The sequence below is a fragment of the Ambystoma mexicanum genome, chromosome 3q, assembly GCF_040938575.1.
Source record: "Ambystoma mexicanum isolate Mex_15411 chromosome 3q, UKY_AmexF1_1, whole genome shotgun sequence".
In the NCBI taxonomy this organism is placed as follows: Eukaryota; Metazoa; Chordata; class Amphibia; order Caudata; family Ambystomatidae; genus Ambystoma; species Ambystoma mexicanum.
In genome coordinates this window covers 328,010,738-328,038,434 of record NC_090926.1, presented here as the reverse complement: position 1 = coordinate 328,038,434, position 27,697 = coordinate 328,010,738, and the positions used below count along the sequence as shown (strand labels likewise).

Genomic DNA, 27,697 nt, shown 5'->3' with positions numbered 1-27,697 from the left:
TCAATAGGGTTGAGGTTCTTAGAATTGCAACAAATGACAAAACGTTTCCACTTATTACAGTGTCTAGTTTTAGGCTTACGTGCCTCTTTGAGTATGTCCATACATCTTTGAGGTAGTTGGAGATGCACAAACTCTATGACTTCTAGCTGCAATGCTGAGCATTAGGGGCACAGGCGCAGTATCTTCCCTAGGTCTTGTGACAGCATGTTGTATGGACAAGGCAGTTTCCTTCGGGCAGTAGGGGGTGCGAGACTGACATTCTCATGAGAGATGTCGGGCCCACATTGGTGCCACCAAAATCATCATGACTTGTTCCTGGTGCATCCTGTGCACTATCCTGTTGAGAAGGGGAATCAGGGGTGTGGGGGAGAAGCATAGGCAAATCTATGAGACCATGTACACCTGCGTGGGTTCCTGGGGGTGCAATCTGGGCATTGGGCGTTCTCCAGAGTTGCGAACAAGCCAATGTCTGGATAACCCCATTGTGCAAAACGTTGAGTAGAATATGTTCTTGAAATCGCCACTCGTGCTCCTCGGGCAGGTGCAGGTCTCTGCTGAGCAATCTGACAGAAGATTGTGTTCCCTTTGAAAAAGTTATGATAGTAGGAACATGTGCTTGAGTTCCCGCTTCCAAATGTTCTGGGACAGTTTGGCAAGCACTGAAGAGCGAGTGTGCCCCCTGTAAGTTCAGATAGTATATGGCTGTGGTGCCATCTGTGAGGACAAGCACGGTCTTCCCCTGTAAATGTGTATGCAATGCTTTGCAAACCGCCAGTAGTTCAAACAGATTGATATATTTGTAAGTTACTGATGGAGACCACATGCCGTGTGATGTCTGTTGTAGGAGGTGTGCTCCCCATCCTGACAGGGATGCGTCAGTGGTGAAAGTGGCTTCGACTGTGAAGGTGGATTTCCCTTTCAGAAGGTTTTGCTTTGACCAGCACTGCAGAGACTGAATGAGGGCTGTCGAGACAACTACTACACCGTCCCACTGACCGCTTGCCTGACACCATTGGCTCGAGAGCCACTACTGCAAGGGGTGCATGTGCAGACGGGCGTGTGGAACCAGGAAGATGCAGGATGCCATCATCCCCAGTAGCCGCATGGCTTTGTGTACGGTTATCCGGCGACTGACTACATAGTGAGGGATCTGGAACAACAGGTTTTGAACCCTCTCGTTGGAGGAGAAGACAAGGCCATCTTTTGGGCCGAATTAGTGTCCCCAGAAACTGTTTGACTTGTCTGGTGACCAGGTTTGACTTTTTCTCGTTGATTGAGAATCCCAGACTGTATTCTATGCAGTACCCAAGGGTGATGGTCTTGAGTACCCACTGATCTGAGGTGATCGCCTCCCATGCGTGCGTAAAAGATGTTAAGACGTCCCCCAACAGAGGAGACATGGGCGGCGACCCATACTGCCGAGTCATTTGCTTGTTGGGGTGTGAGAGCTTCTGCTGCAGAGTTTCTCCCTCTACCCTTCCTGCGTCGAAACCCTGCTCTTGTGGGGACTGGTAATCGCTGGGGGTACCTTGGCTGGAAAACCAGGGAGCGCCTCCAGACCCATACTGTCCCTGGGAAGAACAGAAGAAATACTCCCAGCGAAAGGACAGGTGGGTATTAAATGCTCCACGCTGGACAAAGGGTTTGGCCGAGATCTTGTAGAGTGAGTGGTGTGATCTTTTTTTTAGCCGTTTCCAAGGCCTCATCGACCGCCTTACTGATGAGGGAATCCTGAGTCTCTGGCTTAAATCCTGCATTTTTCAGCCAGACGTGGCGCTTCAGATACGTCCCTTATGCAAGGGGGAAAGCTGCTGTTTCAGCCGAATCCAGAGTGTTTTTCAGAATGTTTTGTGGGACCTGGCATCCTTCAGTGATCACAGCTGGGAATTTGGTGTGGGCTGGTTCCGGAACGTTCTGAAGGCACTCCTGTACGAGTCCCCATTGTACATCAATATAAATCGCAAGGAACGTGGTCTTATTGGCGATTCAGGTTCTAAAAGCTGCCGAGGTGGTGACACATTTCTCAACAGCATTCTGAAATCCTTGTCTGGAGGACAATCTGACGAGGATAGCGACACTACTGCTTGTTTCCTGGTGGTTGTAATGACCAGGAAGTACGGGACAGCATGGCCTCTGATATACAGAGGGTCTGAGGGTGCTGGGCGGAACGGTTGATTGCCCAAGTGAGTGAGGGTGTCAGCAAAGAGGGAGCCAGGCGTTTCCCAACCGAGTTCAAGAGCAGAACAGTCTGGCTGACTGGGACCATCTCCTTAAGGATATCGTCCACAAAGTATGAATCGGGTACGGCTTCTTGGGTGACTATTTTGAAATGGTCAGCCACCTTCTTGAAAAGGTTAGTAAAAAGCATCTGGTCGTCAATGAGTGACGAGTCCCTGGGATGAGCAATGGGAGGAGTGTCCAAAAAGAGGTTGCTAGGGTCATGGAAAGTGGTAGTGTGCCTGGTGCCCTGATCATCAGTGGGGACCCAGTCTGAGTCTTCAGATTCTGGGTCCCGAGATGCTTGACCTGGGTCAGGAACAGATGTCCTGGTCGGGGTCATCCTGGCCATCCAGGAACACATATACAGGAGTTTTCTGTGGATTTCTTTCATCCATGGATGCAAATTGTGCACCTGGAGGTAGGAGCCTATGGGACTTCAGAGGAATAGGACAAGAATCCACAGGCCTATGTCTCTTTAGGATATCATCAAACTGGTCCGTAAAGTTGATATCCATACATGCCTCAAATTTGTCTCTAGTCCACCCAGAGGCGGCAAACTCATCAGTGGGCTGGGCAGCTGGAACAGGATCCTACTGCAGTGCCTTCGAAAGCGTGGGGAGAGGCTGGAGAATTCCCCTTGGAGTACTTCTTCCGAAGCTTCAGGAGGGTCTTGGATGAATGAACCCGTTTGACGCCCCCGCATAGGGAGAAGATTTAATAGGAGCACCCGCCGAAGACTACTTCATGCGGTGTGCAGGCTGTGATGGTGGGTGCGCACAGGGCGCTGAACCACGAGGTCCAGTAGGCCCGTTGAAACTCGATGGGCGTTCGGGCGTCTAAGGCTTTCTTGGCGGGTCCATTGAGAAAAGCGTAGGGGTTGTGTGTTTAGGTGTTAGCCGTAGCGTTCCTTTGTCATCGGGGTGTGCTATCCCCATCACACTGCCAGTGGCATGCTTGTCGGGGACCGACGTGCGAGAACTGTTAAGTCTAAGGCTTCCGAATCGGAGCCGTGGCTGCAGACAGACTCCTCGTCAGAGGCGATAGCACCGGTGGGGGAGTGACTGAGTCTGCATAGCATAGGCCGCCCAATGCTTAATGCGCCTGTCTTTCGTGGTTTCGTGCCTTGCAACGCTGCTAGTTGCGGTCACGAGGGAGGCACCGATTGCACTGGCGATGGGTATATTTCTTGGGAAATGTGCTCTTGCAAGACAGGGCAGAATATAAAGCGTGTAAGCTCCACAACAGAGAGAAACAGCAGCCAGCTGAAGGAAAAAGAATAGGCATTCTCAGAAGAAAGTCAGTAATAAACAGGGCCCCACTCTCCCTACTGTGAGGCCGGGCCAGAGGGCCAAGGCCACGAGGAAATCAGTTGCAGAGTTGTAGCTAGAAGGATCGTCGGCGAGGCAGGATCAGTCGCCGAGTAACAGTCGTAGCAGCCGTTGAGGAAATTTAGCGCAAAATTCTATATGAGCTCTGCATATGCGACCAACTAGATGGGAGCAAAAAAAAACATTCTAGTGGGACCTGTGAGAAACCTGAAGGTGTCTTCCTAGCTAGTCACTGGTCACTGGGAATCTGTCATCCAGGTGACCAGGATCCAGTTCCTGGGGGTGGACCAGTGAAGAAGGATCACCTCGATTAGGGGTCTTTGGGGAGTGGGACACGACAGGAGAGACGCGGCATCCCCCTTCTTTTGACACCTTTTCGCCATCCTACCACATAGGATATTCCAAAACACTGTCCCTGCCCCTTTTTTTCCAACACAAACACTTTTGCACAACACAAAAGACAACGTACTAACACCAGAGCTTTTTAGCTGAAATGTTGCAATACATCGATCAGGCAAGGTCAGGCAATTGACCAGAATCACACACACCAGACGCCCTTTTCCCTTGCCCGTAGCCGATCTGGGGCTGAGAGATTAGAAACCTCATGAGGGGATGAAAGACAAGATGAAGAAGGCAGGAGGGAGCAGGCCCACATCCTGCCTGATGATAGAACTTTGAACAGTACCAGAACGACAGAGAGCAAAGTTTGCTTCTTTTGTCTTGAACAACCATCTACCCAAGTAAGGAGAATACATCCCTAAAGGAGATATAAGTGGGACACTTTTCAGAATAGCTGATAAGGACATAGTTAGCCAAAGCCGAGAGACCTATCTTTCTTTTGACCTGGATTTCTTTGTGACAGTCTATGAAACCAGGAGCTTGAAAAAACCGAAAACATTGTGGGTGGGGTTCAGAAAAATAGCCACCACTGATAATCCAAGGGGGAGTAATCCTTAGGCTAAGCTGAGACTTTGTTTTGGCAGAGATAGATTAGCACAGTTTTGATAGAGAACAGAATTGAATTCTTGTAAGAAGTCCTTACTAGCACAAATTTGTTTTTTTAACATATGGAATTCATAGTAACAATAGCACATAGAGTAGGGTTTCTTTAAGTTGGTTAATAAAGTAACTTGTAGAACCATATCCTCTTGCCCGTCTCCTATGTTTGACTTGCCACAAGATAGTTTTTCATTTGCGCCAACGAAAAAAGAAAGTTTCGACTTCTCAAAAGGTAGTAGCAATGGCAGAACAGTCTGGCTTAATTTCAGGATGGGGAGGGCTGGAAGCGTAGTACAATGTGTCCACGCAGTTAGCAAAAGACAACACATCACAATGAACAACCTACACTTTTATTAAGTCACACATATATATCTCTATTACATCATACAAGTACTTTAGTAAGTCAGAACACACAGCAAGAATACATAGTGTATGTCATGCTATGCGCTAGGAAAGATTCCTCTTTTGCCAGCTTGCCTGCTATCCTTTCTATGGACTCCCCAATCTTTTTGCTTTGCTTTTTATCCTGTTATGACACTTTATGGGGAAGTAAGACCCTTAGATTCACTTCCCCTGTCCTTTACTCACATGTTCTGGGGAAACTGATCAGTCCTTCAGACTATCAGTACTGTGAAACAATGCTTCCCTTTTTTTTCTTTTACTTTTTGTAACTTATTAACATTGCACACAGTATCTTACAATACAGTGCAACAGGGATACTTTTGTGTCAACCTAGCCTTTTACACTTGGGATTTTTGGTTACTTTTATATGTGCCTAAAGACAAACTGGTGGCAGCAATTCTATTTTTTTTAAAATAACTTGAGTCATTTATAGTATAGTGTGCACATTCGCGTTTACCAGGTATGGCTACTAAACATGGTGTAAGTGATCAAGAGTAAGATTAGGAAAAAAGTCACAAGCATCAGTATAAAATAGGACCTTTATTGTCAGAACAATAAGAGCGGTTAAAGAAATCCTACCTGTCTATATCTATGAGGGGTTTCCCTACCTCAACAAAATTAATGAAGGTCTGTGCCAGCATGTTAAGCCAAACTAAGTTGTCCGTCCTGTGTCCAAAAACCCTAAACTAACCCTTACACGCTAAACTTAAAACAATGTTTACAAGGGGATTTCTGTAAAATATGCACTTGTAGCTTTCTTTCAGAGTTTCAAACAAAGTTCTAGGGTGCCAAGAACAATAATGAATTAAATTTCCATCAGCGGAAGGGCTCCTCCCTTCCCCTATGTTTGTTCTGGTATTTCACTCTTTCTAGTATCCTGGAAAAAGGGTCAAATAATGTACCACTGTTTCAAAGGGCTCTCCCCTTGTGTCCCTTTCTTTATACAATATTTCACTTCACAGTTTCAAGAGGAACGACTTCTCAATTGAGTATCTCCATTTATTATGCATCCTCAGTTTTAAGGAAAATAACTCTTTCCCTTTGTTCTGTCTGTTTTTCACCATCTAATAAACAAAGAAAGTACAAGGCTATTCCAGGGAGGACAAGCCTTCCCTTGGGTCTCTTCTTTTAAACACACAGTTCTCTTGAATCTTCAGTTTATCTCACTCTGTAGCTCAATTAACTTTAAAGGGGTATGGTTCTTCCCTTTTGCTTTGACTGTTCCTCTTTTTACCCCTTGTGTACTTTTCTGCCAGCGTATTGTGACTTACTAATCCTTAAAAGGGGTATGGGTTTTACCTTTTTGTATTTGTTCTCACTGTTCCACGGTTTCAAGTTTACTTCTCTATCACAATTCTTCATCCAAAAACGTTTTCCAGTATTGGGTCACCAACCCTTTCTCAGTAAAGTTCTTATTGGTATCTACTGCTCTTTTCAAATATTGGGTCACTGACCCTTTCTTAACGGTGTTTATATTTGTATCAATCTCTTTTTCCAAGAATTGGGTACCCAACCCTTTCTTCTTTCTCTCTTTCCAAAATTGGGGTCACTGACCCTTTCTTAAAACTGTTCGAATGTGTATCAATTCCACCAATTAATTTAATTGGGCATTCTGACATTGTTAATGATATGCAACACTTGCTCTCAAGCATCCTGCTAACCCACTCGCTCTCTCAAGGCTTACTAGGCAGCTCTGGCGTTCTTTGTGTCTTTCGGTCTTCTACTCCTTCGATTTGCTGACTGGGGTGCGTCCCATTAGCCGTTTGGCTCCTGCTTTATCTTCCTTTGCTTCTGGCAGCTCCAGCTGCTCCAGCAATAAATCGTTGAGCCTCTCTTGGCACGGTGTCTCCGCACGCCGTTCCCGTCAGCCTCTGTGCTGCCTTCCACAGTGTGCTCGCTTCCTGCATTCCAACCAGCGTCAGCACAAATTGCATTCTGCTGCAGTCTCTGCCCCTCACTCGTAAAAGGGAGTGGAAAGGGGGGGGTGTAAGGTAAATAAGGTTGTTGGTCAAGAAAAGTTAGGAATTCTTTATCTTGAGTCACAATAATCCATACAGTCATGTTGCAAAGGTACATGGGCTTCATTAAGAATAACATATGAAGGTTTATTTTGATTGAATGTTCCTGCCTCTCTGGAGTGTCCCCACCTACGTGGTCCTCACGAAGATAGCCACCCCCGGGGTCAAAGTCAAGTAGCTTCTGCCTTTCCCTGGCCACATAGAGAAGCTTCCCTCCAGAGAATCAGTGACGATGGAGAGTTAGATTCGCCACAGTGGCTAGTGACCTAAAATGTACATGCCACAAGATGTTAGTTTGTTCTTTGGCAAGATTGTTGTTTGGCCTTCTTCTGCCTTGCCAGGTTGGGAAATCCCATATAAGGTCATGCACTTGCCCAGGAAAGCTGCAACTTTCGCGGGCTAGTGATGCCTTTGTGTGTGTGGGTGGACCAGGAAGGGGATGGGACTGTCTGCACCCACTCCACATCTGTGGTGCCAAGTAGTCTGGGTGTGGGGCATGAATGAAACTAGTAGTCCCCGATTGGACAACTACTGGCTGTTTGAATGGTGCAGGTTTTTACCATTGGTGGGCTTGGACTTGCTTGGAGCCAAAGATTCCTTGTAGAAGAACAACTGACTGAAGATCCGAAGAGGACTCCTGAAGAGGCCCAGCATCCCTTCCTGGTCCTGGCTCGGTGAAGGCCTGTTGGACTACCTGATCTGTGAAGGCCCTGTGCAGTGCCTCAACCCCTGGACTAGTGGGACCAACCAGTCACACTGTGTTAGAGGATTCAGCCGTTCAGATCATTTGGAATTGTCCCTAGACCACCCGTTGGACTGTCCAGCTCGACAGTGGGCAAACCTCGCTAGAACTCTTGCTGTATGACGTTTGCAGCAGGAACTTTGGTGGCTGCCAGCTTGTAGCAAGTCTCCTTACTGTCGAATTTCAGCCTTCCAGCTACTAGGTATCCTGTCCTGGCAGGACATCTACAACCACAAATGAAGGATGCCGGTCGTCTGTATGCGGTGGCTGTCACTGGAACTCGCCTTCTCATGCCCTGTGAAGTGTCCTGAAGATGACTGCATGGTGCATACTGCCTCACCAAGGGTTGCACGCTACTTCTGGACTCGAACGAAGAATCCTTGCACCCGCAGCTCCTGGGCACCGCTCACTGGAAACAATACCATGAAATCCAACCTCCAGCGACCCACAGTTGATCCATCCAGTCCTCTTGGAAAATGGAGGGAGAAGGCTAAAAACAACAATATGGCCATATACCAGGCAAACATCTTGTGGCATGACCATCTTAGTGTATTAGCCACTCTTAGTAGCCATTTGTGGTAAAAGTGCACAAGAAAAATTTATTTAAAAAAAAGGTAGGAAAATATCCGCTGCCATAAACCCATCCTGGACACATTGCATTTGTAACCCAAACGTTACTAAATAAAGAAAATAAGAATACAAAGTATCCTAGCCACACTTCATCAGTGGTTTGGAACTGCTGTCGTGGTCCCCCTATCGGGTTTGGCGAAGAATGTCAGGGAGATTCCGGTGACTGTTATTAACAGCAAATATGACATGCATAACTCACCGTAATAACATTTCTGATGATCTTATCTGCTTAGATTCACATGCTGTGCATATAGTCTGACATCTAGTGGACATCACAGAGTATTGCATCTTTCTTTCAAGGATCGAAAGGGCACGACGACATGGCCCTGACTAACACTAATCCTAACGTGAAGTGTAGTGTACCCAAAATCGCTCAAGCATCTAGGTCCCTCTGGTTGCGTTTTTTCTGTGAGGGAGCCTTTTAGTCAGCGTGAGCGAGTACAGAAGAGAGAAGGTGTAAGAGGTCTATGTTCCTTCTATTCCACGAGGGGAGGTGGGGTGGGCACATGTGAATCTAAGCAAATACAATCATCTGAAATGCTACTACTTGAGTAATGCATGTTTTCTGATGCTTGTGAATCTGCTTAGAATCGCATGCTGTGCATAGACTAGCGAGCAGTACCCAGACGTGGTGGGATGTGTGAACGAGCAGTAGCAAAGATGTTTTAGCACTGCTTGTCCCATCTGAGAATCAGACCTAGAGTATGTATCTCGGCAGCAGTGTTGTGTAAAGGTGTGTACAGAACTCCAGTTTGCGGCTTTGCAAATGGAATCAAGAGGAACATTTCCAATGAATGCTATGGTAGCCCCTGTCCCCAGAGTAGTGTGTGCTCTAGGCGTGAAGGGTAGAACTCTCTTGGCAAGAGATGAACAGTGTGATGCAGTTTACGCTCCACTTAGAAATAGTTGATTTATAGACCGGGTCTCCTTCTCTACCAGCAATCACTGAGACAAAGAACTGGTTTGTTTTTTCCAGATAGTAGATAACCGCTCTCCTTACATCCAGTGTGTGGAGGCTTTATTCCGCCGCGTTAGTGGGGTTCTGCAAAAAGGTGGGTAGTTCTATGGACTGGTTTTCATGGAACTTAGATAAATAGGGGCGCAAAGCGAGGGTGTGTGCGCAAAACCACCTTGTCTTTGTGAATCGTGACGAATGGGTCCTGAACTGAAAGGGCCTGCAGTTCACCAACTCTCCTTATAGTAAGACTATCATGCAGGTCCCACCCGGGAGCTGGGTTGGAAATATGGGGATAACGTTTTTTTTTTTACCCCTTACATAAAGGCTTTGATTACAGGAATTTTCCACCACGAATCCTTGTTCTGGGACGTGTTGTACACCGAAAGTGCAGCTAAGTGGACTTAAGAATTGAAAACCAGTCCTGAATCTAACAGGTGAGTTAGGTAGAGGACGATATCTTTAGGTGAGCATTCAATAATAGGAAAGATGCCATTGTGATTACACCAGATGACAAAGTGCTTCCATTTGCTGGAGTAACAATGCCTGGTGTTCGGTTATCGTGCCTCTCCGAGTATGTCCATGCATCTTTGAGAGAGCTGGAGTTGCCCGAACTCTAGGACCTCAGGAGCCAGGCTGCTAAATTGAGAGTTTGAGGGCATGGATGTAGTGTTTCCCCCTGGTCTTGAGACAGCATGTTGTATGGGCACGGCAGCTTCCTGGGAGGGGAGACTGGCATGAGATGGGAAAACCATGGTTGGCGGGTCCACAAGACTCATCCTGACTTGTGCTTGGTGCATCTGGTGCACTATTCTGTTGATCAGGGGAATCGGGGCGGTGGGGGGGGGGGGGCACGGGTTGAAGTGTAGACAAATATCCCGGACCATGTTATCCAAAGACTGTTCCCCTTGTACCTGAAGGTGTAATCTGGGCATTGGGTGCTCTCCAGAGTGGTGAATAAGCCAATCTCTAGGAAGCCCCATTCTGCTAAGACATTGCGTGCAATGTCTTCCTGTAGCTGCCAGCCACGGTACAACGTCCTTTCATCGCGGGATGTTTTTTCGCTGGTTTTTTTTACCGCAAATTTTTTATGGAACAACCGGGCGGTGGGGGGGAGGTTGGGGGGGGCCGAGGCGGCTTAAAAAAAAAATAATAATAAAATATATATATATATATATATATAGATAGTTTTTTCTACCTGTTAGGTAGAGGATTCAAGCTGCACTCTCCACAGTATCTTGGTGACCCCTCACCATTACAAAGATGTCGGAATCCAAGCCGCTGCTTTCAATATCAAAACTGTTCTTGATTTGGTTTCACAGGGAAAAAATCACATCGTATTTAAAAATCCATGGAAAAGTATTTCACAATGGAAAGCAAAAAAGACCAAAATATAAACAGGTCCTCCCAAGTGCAACCACTCCTCGTATCGAGGCGTTATATGGGATACATTACTCACCGTAATCGTATTTCTGATGCTTGTATCTGCTTAGATTCACATGCTGTGCATAGGCCGACATCTAGTGGAAGCTGCGGAGTATTACAGTTTGTTTTTCGAAAGTCGAAAATGGGCGTCGACACAGGCGTGCCAGTAATACTATCCCTAGTGTGACGTCCACTGTACCCAAGATCCCTCACGCGTGTAGGATCCTCAGATTGTATTTTTTCTGACATGAGGAAGCATGAGGAGTAGCGTGAGTACAGATAATCCAAGCAGATAGACAGAAAGGTAAGACTACAAGCAATCATGCGCCTTCTCTCGGAGGGGAGGAAGGGTGGGTCGCATGTGAATCTAAGCAGATACAAGCATCAGAAATACGATTACGGTGAGTAATGTATCCCTTCTGAGGCTTGTGGAATCTGCTTAGATCACATGCTGTGCATAGATTAGCGAGCAGTACCAGAAGAAGGAGGTGGGATGTGAGAAGGGTCATGAGCAAACAGGTGTCTTAGAACCGCTTGTCCCACTTGTGTATCTGTCTTGGAATGAGTGTCAATGCAGTAATGCTGAGTAAAAGTGTGAATAGAGCTCCAAGTAGCCGCTTTGCAAATGGTGTCGAGGGGAACATTTGCAATGAAAGCCAGAGTGGCACCAAAGCCTCTAGTAGAGTGGGCCCTTGGCGTAAAAGGCAGAGTCTTTTCAGAAAGAGAGTAACACAGCTGTATACAGTTGATAATCCACTTCGAGATAGCGCCCTTAGAGACGCGATCCCCCTCTCTGCCTGTAGCTACGGAGACAAACAAACAGTTGATCTGTTTTCCTTAGCGGTCTGGTTTTATTTACATAGTATAGGACCGCCCTACGCACATCTAGGGTGTGTAGTTTCACCTCAGCCGAGCTTTGCGGGTTTTGGAAGAAAGCCGGAAGCTCGATGGACTGGTTTACATGGAACTTGGATATGAATTTAGGTGAGAACCTAGGGTGTGTGCGTAAAACCAGCTTGTCCTTGTGGATAGTAAAGAAAGGATCTTGCACTGACAGAGCCTGAATTTCACTGACCCTTCTTATGGAGGTAATGGCTACTAAGAAGGCCGTTTTATAAGTCAGGTGTTTGAGACTACTTTTATGCATGGGTTCGAATGGGGGTCCCATGAGTTTAGCTAGCACCACGTTGAGGTCCCATCCTGGCGGTGGGTTCGAAATAGGAGGGTGAAGTCTCTTTACTCCTTCCATGAAGGCTTTAACCACTGGTACTTTCCACCACGAGACCTTGTTATGGGATGTGGTGTAAGCCGAGAGGGCTGCCAGGTGTACTTTCAGCGAGTTAAAAACCAACCCTGCATCCAGCAGGTGGAGCATGTACGTCACAACGTTGGAAGGAGTGCAATCAACCGGGTTGATTTGTTTATTCTGGCACCAGATAACGAATCTTTTCCACTTATCAAAGTAACAGTGCCTTGTATTTGGTTTCCTGGACTCCTTTAGAATGTCCATACACCTCTGTGGTAATTTGAGATGTCCAAACTCTATGACTTCAGGAGCCATGCTGCTAGGTTCATAGAGTTGGGTTCCTGATGCACTGTTTGATACTGTTGCTGGGACAGTAGGTTGTACCAGGCTGGGAGTCTGATGGGTTCGCACACCGCCATCCTGCGTAGGTGTGGAAACCATGGTTGTCTCGCCCACATGGGAGCAACTAGGATGAGCGTCATCGATTCCTTGTTCATCTTGTACACCACCTTCCTGATGAGAGGAGTTGGTGGAAAAGCGTACGCAAACATCCCTGACCAGTTCATCCACAGGGCGTTCCCTTGGGAGTCTGGCTGGGGGAACCTGGATGCAAATCCTGGGCATTGTTTGTTTTCGCTTGTGGCGAATAGGTCTATAGTGGGGAAACCCCACTGAGAGAAGAGATCTTCTACTACGTCTCTGTGAAGGACCCATTCGTGTTCTTCTGGGAGGGAGTCTCTGCTTAGAGCATCCGCTAGGGAATTGAGCTCCCCTGGAACATGTTGCGATGACAGGAAGATGTTCCGTCTGAGTGCCCATATCCATATTTTCTGGGCAAGCTTGGACAGATTTGGCGAACGAGTCCCCCCTTGCTTGTTCAGATAGAACATGGCTGTCGTGCTGTCCGTCCTGATCTGCACCGACAAGTTCAGTAGATGGGGCTCGAACGCCCTTAGCGCTCGGAATACTGCCAGAAGCTCTAGCATATTGATGTGGTTCTTGGCTGCTGAGTGAGACCAGAGACCCTGAGCTGTGTGGTGGAGATGGTGAGCTCCCCACCCAGTCAGGCATGCATCTGTAGTCACCACGGCTTGTACTTCGGGATCGTAGAAGGGTTTCCCCTTTGCGAGATTCTCTCTTGTCCACCAGTGTAGGCTTTGTACGAGTGTTGGCGAAACGACCACTGGATCGTCCCAATGACCACTTGCCTGAGACCACTGTTTCGCCAACCATTCCTGCATGGGACGCATGCGCAGACGCGCGTGGGGGACCAGGTAAATGCATGACGCCATCATGCCCAGTAACCGCATAGCTTTGCGTACTGTTATCTGTTGACCTGACTGATAATGCGGAATTTGCAGAAGTATATTCCGAATTCTCTCTTCCGAAGGGAAGGTCAATCCTTTCTGAGTATCTAGGATAGCTCCTAGAAACTGTTTTGAGGTGCTTGGCACCAGACTTGACTTTTTCTCGTTGATGGAGAAGCCTAATTCGTGGAGGAGGTCGATAGTCCTCTGAATGTTTGACCTGCAAATTCCTGGGGTTTCCCCCGTTATGAGCCAGTCGTCCAGATAAGGGTACACCGGGATTGCTTCCCTGCGTAGGTGTGCAGCCGCCACCGCCAGTACCTTGGTGAATACCCTTGGTGCTGAAGCTATCCCGAAGGGCAGTACCTTGAATTGGTAGTGGCGACTGTCCACCTTGAAGCGCAAGTACTTTCTGTGCGCTGGGAGCATGGAAATATGAAAATAAGCATCTTTCATATCCAAGGTTGCCATGTAATCCCCCTTTTTTAGGAGGGGGATTACCTCTTGTAGCGTGGTCATACGGAATTTTTGGGGCTTGACATACTTGTTGGCAGGCCGTAAGTCCAATACTGGGCGCATTGTCAAATCTTTCTTTGGCACAAGGAAGTAAGTTGAATAGATACCCTTGTTTACCTGGTGTCCTGGGACGAGTTCTATCGCGTCCTTTTCTAGCAGAATGGCGATCTCCTCGAGAAGGATCTTTTGATGCTCTAGGGAGTGCACTCTTTGTCGTGGAGGATGATTCCGGGGACGCTGCAGTAGTTCTATACAATATCCTGCGGATACTGTTGACAGCACCCATCTGTCTGAGGTGATCCCTTCCCAAGCCTGGGTGAAGGTGGAAATGCGTCCCCCTACTGGGGTTGCGTGGCAAGGGACCCTGAACTGAGCGTCACTGTTTTGGTGGAGGCGTGCCACCTCCCTTGTTGGGGCTGCCTCTGCCTCTTCCACGACCTCTCTTGTTACCCCTGCCGTAACTTTGGGTAGACTGCTGGTTGTTATTCCATTGTGTACCCTGTCCCTGGGCATAGTTGCCTCTTTGTGAATTTTGGCCGCGTGGGCGACGAAAATTATTGTTCCCCCTCTGGTTAGGGGGTTTGTTGGTAAGCTGGCCAAGGGATTTGAGAGTCTCATATTCATCTTTGGCATTTTTAAGTGCGTCTTCGACCGCTTTCCCAAACAATAGGTCGGGTTCCACTGGCTTGTCTATTAAAGAAGCCTGGGTTTCTGTCTTGAATCCCGACTGCCGTAACCACGCATGTCTCTTGATAACAGTACCTTCTGCTATCAATCTCCCTGCGTTGTCAGCGGCGTCGAAAGTTGCTTTTAAAATGCAACCAGACACGGCTCTCCCCTCTGCTGAGATCCGAGCCAGCTGGCCCTTTAACGGTTCTGGAGCAGAGGCAATGAGCGCCGCGACTTCTTCCCATTGATGGCAATTGTAACTAGCCAACAGGGTGGTGGAATTCGCAATCCTTGCTTGGTAGGCGGACGTTGAGGCTACCTTTCTGCCAAACCCGTAAAGTTTTTTGCTCTCCTTATCGGGAGGGGCTTCTGATGAAGATAAGGGCGTGCCAGCCCTTTTTCTAGTGTTGGTCACCACTAGGGAATCTGGTTTAAGATGTCCCCTTATATACAGAGGGTCAGACTGGGCTGCCCGGAAAATCTTTTCAATTCTGGGGTTGACAGCTCTGGTGAGGTTAGGATTCACCAGGGAAGGATCTATTCTTCGTTGGATGGATTTGAGGATAGGGATGGTCTGAGCGACCGGTCTTCTCTCTCCTACAAACTCCTCCGCGAAGTCCCTTTCCTCCTGTACACCGTGGGTGTCGATGTGGAAGTGTTCCGCTGCTCGAGCGAGAACCTCGTTGAGGAGGGGCTGGTTATCAACTGGAGAGTCAGTAACTGGGGCTTCGCTTTGTACTGGGGAATCTACTCTGTAAATTTCCTGCTCATTTTCTCCCTCCTCCAGGTCCTCATCCTCTGCATAGTAATCTGTCCCGGTTTGTTCTTCCATAATTTCAAACTCCTGGTCCTCTTCAGGGAAAACTTGTCCCTGGTAACTGGGGAGTGGAGTAGAATATGGAGTGGAGTAAGGCTGAACCTCGAAGGGTTCAGGTCTTTCGACCCGGGGCTTTTTACTTAGCGGGATAGGATCGGAGGAGCCTGAGGGTGTGGCCCCTTGAGGGTTATATGAAAGAAAGTGTTCTGGGTTCTTATCATAAAAATCAGCCAAGGAAGACATCCTAGACATAACCCTGTCTATGTCTTCACTGGACCATTCCCTGGAACAGGGTATTACTTTAGCAGGTGATGATTTATGGGACTTTTCAAGGGTAGACTTGTGTTTACTTGTCTGCCTAGGGTGAGAGGATGGCTTTACAGGGGTGGAAGGCTGTGCTTTCCGCTGTTTCCCCCCCTCCCCGTGCGTGGAAAAGTGTTTTCCCTGTCCCTTGGAGGCCCCAGAGACCTTCGACGCCTGGCGCCGAGGGTCTGGAGAGGTATCTGTGTGCTTCGGGCGTGGGGCCTCACTGGTGTTAACCGCGGTCTCGGTATCTTGGAGCGCGGCCTGGGGGTGGAAGTCGTCTTCGTCTCCCGACGATCGAACTTCCGTTAATGTGTGTAGCGAGGCACTCTTGGCAAGAGTGGATGATTGCCTTGCGTCGTGAGGTGATCTCGATCGAGAGCGCCCAGAGGACACCGAGTCGGACCGTTCTTTTTGTGCCTCTTTCCGGGAAGTCGACGTCGTCGAGGTCCGGTTGGTCTTAGTGTGTTTAGTGTGTGTTAGGTGTGTAGCGCTTGCGTCGCCGGGGGTCTTCCCCATAGCCGCCCTGCCGGACGACCTTCCGAGGTCGGGGACCTGCGCTCGCCGGCTGTCTTTCGACGCCATAATGCCCTCGCCGTCCGAAAGTACGGCGTCGCTGCCATCGCTGAAGGCGCCCTCCGCTGCCATGGCCTCCTGCCTGGCGTGGTGGGCCCAATGCTTTGTCGAACGGTCCTTAAGTGTCTTAGGTTTAAACCTACTACACGCTCTGCAGTTCGCTTCGGGGTGATCCCTCGGCAAGCAGAGATTGCACGTGGCGTGCCTGTCGACCCAAGGGTATTTGCGATTGCACTTGGGGCAGAATTGAAAAGGGGTACCCTCCATACGCACCTTAAGGCAGCGGGCTGCTAAGTGTAGGAATATATAAAATGTAACTATATATATCAAGAGTGAAGAGTATGTACCGCCCCCCACTCTCCCTACTTGTAAGGGCCGAGGCCAGCGGCCTACTAGGCCCGGGCCGAGGCCAGCGGCCTTCCGAGGCCCAGATCCGTCGTGCAGCAGTCGACGGTCGATGACTTCTCCAGCCGTCGTCGAGGTTGAGGGTCGACGTTGGGGTGGGGAAGGAAATGAATAAGAATTATAATTATAATAACAGCAAAAGTATGGCTAAGGCCAGGGAACTCCGCAAGATGCTTCCGACCAGTATGGCGGAAAAAAACAATCTGAGGATCCTACACGCGTGAGGGATCTTGGGTACAGTGGACGTCACACTAGGGATAGTATTACTGGCACGCCTGTGTCGACGCCCATTTTCGACTTTCGAAAAACAAACTGTAATACTCCGCAGCTTCCACTAGATGTCGGCCTATGCACAGCATGTGATCTAAGCAGATTCCACAAGCCTCAGAAATATATATATATATAGGATGTGTTTTTTTTTAATAGATACTAACTGAAAGGAAATGAAAAAAAATGTGTTGGTTTTTTTTCAATAAGACATTCGTGGTAAAATCCCCTGCGTAAAAACATCCCGCGATGAAAGGACATAGAACCACTGCCACTTGTGCTCTTCAGGTGGGGAGGGGGGGGTCTCTGCTGAGCACGTCCACCAGAAGATTGCGTTCCCATGGAGAAAGGAGGAACATGTGTTTGAGAGCCCACTTCCATATGTTCTAGGACAGTTTGGACAGCTCTAGAGTGCCCCCTTGTTTGTTTAAGTAATACATGGCCGTAGTACTGTCGGTGAGGACTAGAACGGTCTTCCCCTGGAGGTGTGTCAGGAAAGGACTTCAGGGCCTTCAACACTGCTAGCAGTTGCAACAGGTTGATGCGACTGGATGCTACTACTGGGGACCACACGCTGTGCCTGTCTGTTGAAGGAGGTGAGCCCTCTCACCCAGTCAGAGATAGGTCTGTGGCGAGTGTGGCTTCTACTGCAGGGTTGGTGAAGGTTTTCCCATGCAGAAGATGCAGAAGGTTTTCCCTTGACCACCACTGCAGAGACTAAACGAGGGCTGCCGAGACAACTAGATCACCCCACTGGCCTGACGCCATTGGCTCGAGAGCCACTCTTGCATGGGGCACATGCACAGAATAGAGTGAGGAACTAGGTGGATGCAGGAAGCCATCATCCCCAACAGTCGCATGGCTTTGCGTACAGTCACCTGGTGACTGGCTACATAGTGAGGAATCTGCAACAGCATGTCTTGAACCCTCTCGTTAGAGGGGAAAGACGAGGCCGTCTTTGGTCTGTATTAGATCCCCAAAAAATGTGGGACTTGATTGCGGTCTAAACTGGATTTTTTCTTGTTGACAGAGAAACCTAGATTGAAGAGGAGATCTACCGTCTTCTGGGTATTGGTTTGGCATGTTCTGTATGAATCCCCTGTTATGAGCCAGTCGTCGAGGCAAGGATGGACTGGGATGGACTGCCTGCGCAGGTGATCAGCTACTACTGCCAGTACCTTTGTGAATACCCGTCGTGATGAGGCAATGCCAAAGGGGAGAACCTTAAACTGATGGTGGGTGTCCTCTATCATGAACCTGAGGTACTTTGTGCGCTGGCAACATTGAAATATGAAAGTATGCATCTTTCATGTCCAATCTGGCCATGTACTCCCCTGCTGCAGCAGTGGGATTAGCTCCTGCAGTGTTGTCATCCTAAACTTTTGAGGTTTGACATACTTGTTCGCCGGGCGCAGGTGTAGAACAGGGCGCATGGTGAGATAATTTTTGGGTACAAGGAAGTACACTGAATAAATACCCTAATTTACCTGGAGAACTGAGACGACTTCTATGGCGCCCTTGTCAAGCAAGACCTGAACTTCTTCCAGCAGGATGCACAGATGTTCTGGCGACGGGCATCTGCTTCTCGGTGGGTGGTATCGAGGTGGCCGGAGAAATTCGATACAGTACCCGTGGGCAACGGTCTTTCATACCGACTGGTCTGATGTGATCCCCCTCCCAGGCATGGATGAATGATGAAAAGCGACCCCCAACCGGGGAAGCGTGGGAGGGGACCCGAACCGGCGAGTCACTTTGAGGTGGAGGCCGAGAGCCACTAGGAGTAGAGTTCCTGCCTCTACCTGTGCCCCTGCGTTGGTATTGGTTGTTGGTATTGGTTGTTACTAGATGAAGCTGGGCCAGAGGATATTCCCGGAGCCGTATTGTCCTTGGGGAGAGCAGGAAAAGGATTGGCCACAAAAGGACCTATTGAGCCTACACGCTGGTGGAAGGGTTTATCCGTGATCTAGCTAAGCTACTTTAGTGTTTCGTGCTCTTTCTTTGCCGTCTCCAGGGCGTCGTCAACAACCTTCTCAAAAAGGTTGGTGTCCTCCACTGGCTTGTTGATCAGAGAGGTCTGAGTTTCGGGTTTAAAACCTGAGTTCTTTAACCAGGCGTACCTTTTAAGTAAGGTCCCCCTGGGCTAGGGTGCGTCCAGCAGTCTCAGCTCAGTCCAGAGTGTTCTTCAATATCTTATGGGTGACTTGTCTGCCTTCAGCCACGACCACCAGCAGGCGTGATCGGGTGGTCTCTGGACCATCTTGGAGACCATCCTGAACTAGGCCCCATTGGACATTACTGTAACTTGCCAGGAGAGTGGTATTATTTGTGATCCTTGTGGAGTAGGCCGCAGAGGCGCTGACCCGTTTACCCAGGTCATAAAGCTTTTTACAGTCTTTGTCCGGAAGAGCTTCCGCCCATAGAGTGGGTCGGAAGGTGATGGGCAGAATAGTTTTTCAACCCTGGGAGAGATGGGGACAGCAAGGAAGGGGCCAGGCACCTCTTTATAAAGTTTAGTGGGGGGATGGCTTGACTAGTCCGAGCCTTCTCCTTGTGGATATCCTCCACAAAGTCGGAGTATGGAGCTGCCTCATGTGTTGCAATTTGGAAATGGTCGGCTGGTATTTTTAAAATAGCATTAATCATCTGGTCGTCAACAGGTGACAAATCCCTCTGTGAAGGAGAAGAAGGGGGATATAGGCAAATGACACCCGGGTCAGGGGTATACATAGTTGATAGCCAAGGGCCCTAATCATCTGAAAAAGGATTAATGGCTTCAAAAGTATCCTCTTGTGTTGGGTCTCAGGGACATCCAAGATATTTTCCTGGTGTCCCTGTGTAGAGATGGGTAATTTCTGCACTTTGTAAGGAATGGGGCAGGAGTCCTCTTCCCTGGGTCTTTTAGGTGTAATGTACCTGTCTGAAAAGTCAATGAACTGGGCCATTTTGTCCATGTATTGCTCAAACCTCTCCCTAGTACAGAGACAGAAGGGTCTGGAGGAGGAAAAGGCTGCCTAGTAGGGGGAGATTTTCCCAATAAGGCCTTAGAGAGAGGCTGTGGGGCCTCAGAATACTCTCGACAAGAGAGGGTGCCCTTGTGCTCTGTGGCCACCAGAATGATAGCCGCAAGGCTTTTGCAAAATTGTGGCAGTTGTATTGAAGGTCTCGACGCGCTTGAAGGTACGGTCAAGGACTCTGAGGCCTTAGGTGCTTGTGCGCCCTTGGATGGTGCATCAACGACAGTGTGTTTTTTAGGGTGAACGCTCGTTCCAGAGGTATGCCCAGTCGCATGCCATGAAGGCGGTTGCATTGAGGGTGCTGAAACGCGAGGTTCGGAAGGGGCTGTCGAAATCTTCGGCAGCCCTGTGGGCGTTGTGCGCTTCTTCAACGACGCTGAAGAAGCCCTAGGGTTTGTGTGCTTGTGTATATGTGCTGCATGGGTGCTCTTGTCGCCGGGGTGCGATTTCCCCCATTACAGTGCCGTGACCTGTCTGTCAGGGCCAGGGACACGCATTTGGGAGCCTGAGGGCTCTGCTGGAAGGTCGATGGCTTCCAATTCAGAGTCGTGGCTGCCGATGGATTCCTCGTCCGAAGCGACAGCCCCAACAGAGGAAAGGCTTTCGGCCTGCATAGCCCACCCACCATTTAGTCTGCCTGTCTTTCAACGTTTTGGGTCAAAAGAGCCAACGGCCTTGCATGAGCGCTCGTCGTGGTCGTGAGGAAGACAGATTGCATCGGCGATGGGTGTCCTCCAAGGAAACTTTCTGTTGCATCAGAGGCAGAATTTAAATAGCAAATGGTAGCGGCAGCCAGACCAAGAAGAGAAAGAGGAGTAAAGGAAATACATTCTCAGAGAGCAATAAACCCGGGGCACCACTCTCCCTATTGTAAGGGCCTGACCGGAAGGCTGAGGCCAGACGATCGACAGTCGTCGATCAGTTGTAGATGCGTCGGCGGCAGGAAATCCACAAAGCAGTCGTCGAGAAGGTCTGTCGCGAGACTAGACAACTGTAGGTCGTAGGGGCAACTTAGCAATATACAACTCTTGCGAGCTCCCCATATGCGACCAACTAGGTTGGCAGAAAAAAACAATCTGAGGGATCTCGATGCATGAGGGATTTTGTCCCCCATGTCGAGGTCCCCATTCGATCTTCGAAAGAAAGATGCAATACTCTGTGATTTCCACTAGATGTCGGCAATATGGCCAGTAGGTGATTCTAAGCAGATTCACAAGCATCGGAAAAGTAGTTACAGTTGAAGGTGGGGGAGCGGATACAATATTTTTACTCAAAGGGAGAAGGGCCAAGTTTTTAAAAAGTTTGAATATCATTGTTTAAGGGTACTGTGTGTAGTTATAAAAATACAGGGTTTGAAATGGAGGGGAGCTGGAATCTATTTAGCTCTTGCTTGTAACCTAGAAGAGCCCGGTTAGCTTGAAACCAACAGCTATCATCAGGAGCTACTTTTGGCTCCCCAGGCCAACTGATGCCAAACAAACATACCTGTGTGAATCTAACTCAATGCATTTGGAACAATCTATAGACAACATAAGGACACAACCATAAAACATTTTAAGCCAAGGCGTCATAAATAATTGATATAAATATAAGTTTGCTCCTTATGTGGAAGTATAGTTTGCAGAACGCTCTTTATTAGCATCTAGTTCTTCAGTGGTAGCTCCTGGTCTCTGGTTAATGTTGGATTCCCAGGTGCTGCTTTTAGCTCCTGCTTATCCAATCTCAATTTTGATCCCCGAAATACAAGAAATCCATAAGTAAGGACATAAGTCTTATGGACTTATCAGTCTCCCCAATAAAATAAGCACAAAGCAAAGGAAGTAAGGCATTATTTGCCTCCAAAAGGTCAGGCCAGGCCAGGAGTCGAAACAAAGCAAAAAGCAAGGATGTCCCATAGTAGTCTGCAGGAGAAAATCAGCAAAAAGAAAGTCTTCCCTAATGAGACCAAAAAACAAAAAGAAGAACAAGTTACTCTTTTACCTGGTAACATTCTTTCACTGGGATGGTCCGACGACGTATTCCATATCTAGGACAGTAATCGCCACAGCTGTGCTGCTTTGGAAAATCTTTCGGCGTCTGCGTCCTGCGTCGATGACGTCGATACGCTGCCCCTCAAGGACCTCCTCCGACAGCCGACGTCACTGGATGTTATAAGTAGGACGCACGACGCCCGTAGCCTCAGTTGTAGTTTTTTCCCAGAACGTGTGGCACCAGTCTTCTGCCAGTCTGACCACACAAAGCCTTGTAGAAAGGTAAGCTGCAATCGCATAAGAAATTCTGTAGCGGGGAAGGCAGGGGGGGAGCGATATGGAATACGTCGTCGGACCATCCCATTGAAAGAACGTTACCAGGTAAGAGAGTAGCTTGTTCTTTGAGGGGATTGGGTCCTCCGACGTATTCCATATCTATGACAGACTCCCAAAGCAGTACCAATGCAAGGAGGTGGGAAAAGAATGCCCAATCAAATTGCGGAGCAAAGGACCGTCTTGCCAAAGGCCAGATCCTGCCCACGGATGGAATCGAGGGAGTAGTGACGTACAAAAGTATGGACCGAAGCCCAGGTGGCTGCATCACAGATGTTACGAATAGGAACACCTCTCTGTAAGGCAGTAGAAGCAGCCATACCCCTGGTAGAATGGGCCCGCAAGCCGACCGGTGAGTCCTTACCCGCCAAGTGGTAACATTCAGCAATTGCCAGAATAATCCAGCGAGACCAAGTCTGCTTAGTCACAGCTTGTCCCAAATGCTTTCCAACGTAACCAATGAAGAGTTGATCGTCCACTCTTACCCGGGACATGCGTGAAATATAAAAGCTTAAAGCTCTCCTAGGATCGAGCCTATGAAGCCTCTCCTCTTCCTTACTAGGATGCAGAGGAGGATAAAATGCCGGAAGAATAACCTTCTGGCCTAAATTAAATTCTGACACCACCTTCGGAAGAAAGGAAGGACGAACTCTAAGGACAACCCTGTCCTTATGAAATACAGTGAAGTTTGGCTTAACGGAAAGTGCCCGTAACTCACTCACTCTGCGAGCGGAAGTGACCGCAACCAAAAATACAGTTTTAAGAGTTAACAGTTTCAAAGGGCACGAATGCAAAGGCTCAAACGGAGCACCCATCAGAAACTTGAGGACAAGGTTCAAATCCCAACCGGGCACCTGGAAAGGTGACGGAGGGAACACATTAGAGCCCTTTTAGAAACTGAGAAATTAAAGGGATTTTAAAATAAGAATACTCTTCAGACGAGCGTTTAAATATGGACAGTGCCGCCAGGTAAACTTTAACGGTACCCACTTGCAAGCCTCTGTGGGCTAAAGAAAGCAAAAAAGACAGAACCACAGGAATGTCACACGAAAATGGATCCACATTCTTAACCCTGCACCAGTCGCAGAACTTGCTCCAACGGCAATGGTCCAGGGACTTCAGGAACTTCACTATCACGTCTTCAGGGAGGTCCAAATCCTTATACCTCAACCTTTCAGAAACCAAGCGTGAAGGTTGAGGGATCTGACCTCTCGATGGAGAACCTGATCCCCATCCCGTGAGAGCAGATCGTCTTGGTAGGGAAGACGACGTGGAGGGCAGATGGACAAGCCAAGATGGTCCGGGTACCACGTCCTCCGGGTCCATGCCAGAGCAATGAGGAACATCCGGGAACCGAACCTTCGTAACCTCCGCAGAACCTGCGGGATGACGGGGACTGGAGGAAATGCGTACAGCAGTGGGAATGACCACTCCACCACGAACGCGTCTCCTAAGGCTCCTCTTGGAGGAAATTCCTGCGAGCAGAACCTTTCGCACTTCCGGTTGACACTGGACGTGAAGAGATCCACTTCAGGGGGTCCCCCAAAGGGCAAAGATCTCCAGGAGAATTTCCTGAGCCAACTCCCACTCGTGAGAGATCGCGCTCTGCCTGCTCAGAGCATCCGCCGTCTCGTTTTCGTCTCTGGGCAGATGAACTACCAAGATCGAAACTTCCTGCTGGATTGCCCAGAACCAGAGCTGCATCGCCTCCCTGCACAGAGGAAGTGACCCTGCCCCCCCCTTTTTGTTGAGGTAGTGCATGGCCACTGTGTTGTCCATCAGGATTAGGACATTCTTTCCTCGCACAGTTGGCAGAAAGGCCTTCAGGGCAAGCCGGACGGCCCTCAGCTCCAACAGATTGATATGGAGTCTGGACTCCGATGGAGACCAACGACCACTGACGGTCAACTCGTTGGCATGAGCTCCCCATCCCGTGAGGGATGCGTCCGTCACGATCGTCACCTCCGGCTAGGGTAGCCGAAATTGAGCCCCTGCCGGATGACAGACCACTGGAGCTTGAGTGCCCATTGCAAAGATCTCATCCGCAACCTGGCCTCCGGCACCAGAAGAATGCAGGATGCCATGAGGCCGAGCAATCTCAAGAACTTGAACGCTGGAAGACTCTGGGCATGCTGAAACTTGTGCACCATCTACTGAATGTGATGAGCCCTCACCTGGGGGAGGAAAACACTGCCCCAGGGATGTGTCGAGCACTGCTCCGATGTACTGGAGCCTTTGAGTTGGCGTCAAGTGGGGCTTCTTTAAGTTGGGGGAGAAGCCCAGCTTGTGGAGGGAGTGGCAGGTGACGGACAGATGATCCAGGACTTGCTCGGGAGAGCGCACCCTGATCAACCAATCGTCCAGGTAGGGGTAGATGTGAATACCCCCTTTCCTGAGATGCGTTGCCACCACTACAATGAGCTTGGTGAAGACCCTCGGGCGGAGGTCAATCCAAACGGCAGGACCCGAAACTGAAAGTGCGAGTCGCCAACCGCGAACCTCAGGTACTTCTTGTGCTTTGGATGGATCGGCACATGAAAATAAGCATCCTTGAGGTCGAGAGACACCAACCAGTCCTGAAGTTGAAGGGCCTGGAGGACTTGAGAAAGAGTAACCATCTTGAACTTGTCCTTCCTGAGGAGTTTGTTCAAACCGCACAAGTCCATGATGGGTCTCAGTCCCCCATCTTTCTTGGAAAACAAAAAATAAGGGGAACCCCATCCCTTGTTCCTCTCCGCTACAGGCACCAGTTCTATGGCGCCTTTCTCCAGCAGGGCTTGAACCTCCTGCACAAGGAGCGGATCCGGATTCTGCAACCAGAGATTCCCTAGGGGATTGTCGTGAGGCCTCTGCTGAAAGGGAAGATAGTAGCCGTGGGCTATGATCTCCAGAACCCACACATCTGAAGTAATGGCACGCCATTCGACAAGATGCAGCGCCAGCCTTCCCCCAACCGGCGCGCAGCCTTCCCCCAACCGGCGCGCAGCCTTCCCCCAACCGGCGAACCATGGGACATGGCCTCATGACTGAGCTGAAGCGGCTGCGGCATTGCCTGAGGGCAAAGAGGCAACTGCCTGAGTGGCCTTGGCACCTCGAGTACCCTGCTTTCCACCTCTGGCACTCCTACGGTGGCCCCTTTGACTGGCAGCTCCTCTTGCTTTACCAAAGGAAGAGTAATAATGAAAGGAACCTCCCCTCCATTGTTGTCCCCTAGGACGAACAGGCAGAGGTTGGCGAACTGCAGTGCCCAACGACTTCGCTGCAGCTTTGGAGGTCTGCAACCTCTCAAGGCTCTCGTCAGCCTTGTTGCCAAAAAGATGTTCACTGTCAAAGGGCATGTTGAGGAGCTGGGCCTGCACATCAGGAGCAAACCCCGACTTCCGCAACCACGCAAACCTGCGTATTACGGTGCTCGCCACCATGGACCGGCTGACGCAATCTGCCATGTTCAAACCCGACTGAAAGGCCTCACTCATGGCATCCTTGCCATCCTGGACCATAGCAAGAAAACCATCCTGTTCGTCCCCTTTGGGAATATGTTCAGCCGCTAAGGAAACAGTTCCACAGAGTGTGCGTGAAACGTGACAAGGCACATACGGAGTTGGCCGCCTGAAGAGCCATACCCCCTGAAGAAAACACTTTCTTCGCCCAACCATCAAAACGCTTGTCGTCCCTATCAGGAGGGATGGTAGGATACGACGCCTGCTTTGCTGGGGCTGTAGCTGCCTGCACCACTAAACTCTCCGGAGTGGGGTGCTTGGTCAAGTAGCAGGGGTCGCTACTGGCTGGGTGATATTTTCGCGGCAAAGACTTGCCCACTGCCGGGAGACTCTCCGGAGCAGTCCAAGCCACCACCACCCTCCTCTGTAGAGCCCTGGTGAACGGCAGTACCGGGTCAGTTGGAGGACCTTGGTCGAGGATGTCAGTGAAGTCATCCTGAAGAAAATCCCCTGGGGGAGCAGACCACCCCAAGTACTCGGTCACCCTAGACATAAGGCGCCGGTACGAGGAGTCGGCATGGGTGCCAGGCTCAGGCCTACAAAACTCCACCTCCGGGGAGGTGTCCAGACCACTGCCGTCGTGCAGGGACTGACACAGGTCCTCAATCTGGCCATGGCCCGAGAGAATCTCATCAGGTACTGTATCAGGAACCATGCCATCATCAGAACCCTCATCCACCTCCGAAATGTACTCAAGATGGCAGAAAGTGGGCACAGAATGGGGAACAAAGCTATGCTTGACCTTGGCCAGAGCCTTTCTAGGGGGGTTCCACCGTGCCCCGGGGTACCCCCGTCGAAACAGCCTCAAAAGGCGTCGAGTGAATCGGCGTTGAACGCGGCGCCGACAGCATCGACGGCGTCGACACAGGCCTAGAGGGCGGAGCCCCGAGTATGTCCCTTGACATCCTGGGCGCCGATGGCGTTGACGACTTCCTTGGAGGCAGAGCCTCGAGAGAGTCCCTCGATGACCTCGGCGCCACAGGCGTCGACGTCTTCCTCAAAGACATCACAGGCTCACACGGTCTCAAGAGCGTTGAGGACTGGGACCTGGAACGGGCATGACTAGAACGATTCTCCTTGTCCGAGCAGGACCGCTCCCGTGAATCGTGCCGACCACCCGAGCCCGAAGGCGTACAAGCGGTGTCTCTAGTCCGATCACGACCGACCCCACTCAGAGGCGCGGATGGACCAGTGCCCTGCGATTCGGGAATCGCTAGCATTTTCTTACCGAAGGAAGCCCATTCCTCCGGCGCCGCATGCTTGGTGAGATAAGTGACCAGCCGACGGGCGGAGTCCTTGGATGAGGACGGGGAAGGCGACCGATGACGGCGCTTCCGGGAGTTCCGCGAAGAGGCAGAGGAGTGGCGGGACCCACTCCGGGACCGAGACCCACTGGACTTCCGACGACGATGCTGAGAGTCGCCCCTCGAATTGTCCATCGAAAGCCCCGTGGACCTCGACTTCCGGGCTTGGACACCTTACCGACCAACAGTTTCTTCTTGCGCTCCCGCAAGGCTTTGGAGGTAAGCGACTGGCAGTCGACACAATCATCCGTGTCATGGGCCTCCCCGAGGCACCAGAGGCAGACGTTGTGCGAGTCCGTCACCGGCATCTTGGACCCGCAGTCCCCACACTTCTTGAAGCCCGGACGCGGGGTGGAAGAAGAGCTAGACATCTCGTTAGGACTTTTACTTCACAAACTAACAGGTTCGAAGAACCGAAAGAACAGAAACTCCAAAGAGTCGAGGCACGCCGAGATCTCCGAAGCGAACACGTTCGTGGAAAAAATGGAACTGAGGCTACGGGTGTCGTGCATCCTACTTATAACATCCAGTGATGTCGGCCGTCGGAGGAGATCCTCGAGGGCGGCGTATCGACGTCATCGACGCAGGACGCAGAAAGATTTTCCTAAGCAGCACAGCTGTGGTGATTATTGTCATAGATATGGAATACGTCAGAGGACCCAATCCCCTCAAAATATGCATTTTAATTTGTTTGGCAGTGCAAGTGCGGCAGGCACAGATCAAACCACAGCTGTCACACTTCAAGAAAAAT

At 49.7% G+C, this 27,697-nt stretch overlaps 1 protein-coding gene across 1 annotated transcript in view; it reads right to left on the bottom strand.

Annotated features, from left to right (window-relative positions):
- Positions 1-27,697, bottom strand: part of RNF145 (ring finger protein 145) — a 540,629-nt gene that overhangs the window by 272,377 nt on the left and 240,555 nt on the right. The gene's annotated exons all lie outside the window — the stretch shown is intronic.